Consider the following 1,979-nt stretch of genomic DNA (forward strand, 5'->3'; position numbering starts at 1 on the left):
CTTTTACATTGTGGCCTTACATCAGCTTTCTCAAATCTAACATCACTAGATTTAAAGCCACGGCAACCTTAAATATTAAACCCAACATGATCACTATAATGCCCCAAAGAACCTTGTACAGTATGAAACTGTATGGAGCGTACAGCTTTTGCTTCTCCCGTTCCTTTGCCTTCATTCCAGTTTTTGTGCCAAGAGCAGGGCTTTTTTTTCTCATAGAATGCCCAGAATGGTGTTCCGGCACCTTTTTGGGATAGAACCTTGTAGGGTAAGCAAGGTGGGTTGTATGACTTGTGTGGTTCCGGCACCTATTTTTTATATATAAAAAAAGCACTGGACAAGAGAATGGATGGAAAATACCCTGACTGTGCATCTTAACTTTGATAATAGTGACCAAGGATGAAAACAATTTAGAAGCTAATTATGTATGCCTACATTTGATTGAATTTTTATTTATTTGCAAATTTGCTTTTAAACAAATAATATTTAAGAATTGGGAAGAATTGAGAAATGCCAATCTGCTCACATGGCTGGACAGATTAATTTGTAGATCTGGTGCTTCCCGAACAGTTTTATGTTAGTTCTGAATGAATAAAGAACCATGGTTGGATTGCTCCTGAAAATAAATGTAAATTGGAATTAAATAAATGGTCTAACTAACTGGAAATCTGAACAGTATTTTTTTTTCCAAAGAATCTCAGTATTTATATCCAAATTCCAAATATGAGTCTAGAGCAGGCCACTTCAGATCATAGTTGAAAAGCTATTGTTGACTAGAGGGACTACAGTCTGAAATAAACTAGTGCTTTTCCCCCCTTTCTATTCCATATAGCTTATGAACTGAAATCATCTTTCCGTGTTACAGCAGCTATTATAGTAGTAGGGAGTTGCGTGGGGAAATGCTTTTCAATTGGCTTTCCTGTTTTCTAACTACTACACCCACTTTCCATGGTAATTGTGGATTATGAGATCTGTTATCCAAAACCATGAGGATGGATATGCTTCAGCTAAGAAAGTCTGCCTTCAAATCTCACAGCCTTCAACCCTAACCATTATTTTGCAAAGATACAAAGAATATTGGCACTCTAAACAAGGACAAGTCAATTATTGCTTATGCTTTTGATTAAAAGAAATCTGTTAAGTCTTCCTTATGATTGCTGTATAAAGCTAATCTTATATTGAAAATGTTTTTGATTTAACCTGTCACAGTTCTATGTTCCTTCTGGATAGATTCTTTCCATCCAGACTGTGCAACCTGAAATCCAAAATGGGACTGAAATGGGAAAAAGTGAGCATGGATCAAAATATCAGCTACAGAAGAATCGATTAAAATGTAATTAAATACATTGAAAAACATTGAATAGTTCCTCCTGTGATCTCATGGAAATTATGATTTTATAGTGGGGCAGATTGAAAGGGGCTGTATTTTAGGTGGCTCTGTTTCAGAGGTTATATGCTGAAGACGGTCACAGGTATAACCCTCACATCGGGAGGAAGTTACCTGTGATGGAAATGCAGCATCACCTGCATTAGGAAGAATCCTCTATGATGTAATTTCCTAAACATCACTGCACACTGTATTTTTTTTATTAAACATCCACTGATAATTAGTTTGTGTGACAGGGACAATTTTCTGTGAAACAAGGATTCTTCTACCTGCATTATCTCTTTCCTGTATTAGTGTAGATGGTTATATTTACGACTCTCACATTATTCCTCAGATTAAAACATGAACTTGGATTAAAATTTTGAGCAGGCTTGATGGGAAAGCTATCCATTTTTTTCAATGCTATATTACTCTAGCATGTCCTATCATGTCAATCTTACCTGTACTGAGGCATCTCTATGCAGTTTGTATGTTTTTGTAAGGTGATCGGTATTTTTATCACCTTGTTTTGGTTAAGTAACTTTTCAGATACATCTGGCCATTACAACATGTCTTCATACATGTTTCTGCATATAACAGGGGTGTCAAACTGCCG

Source organism: Protobothrops mucrosquamatus, unplaced genomic scaffold (assembly GCF_001527695.2).
Source record: "Protobothrops mucrosquamatus isolate PMUCROS unplaced genomic scaffold, P.Mucros_1.0 scaffold172, whole genome shotgun sequence".
Classification (NCBI taxonomy): domain Eukaryota; kingdom Metazoa; phylum Chordata; class Lepidosauria; order Squamata; family Viperidae; genus Protobothrops; species Protobothrops mucrosquamatus.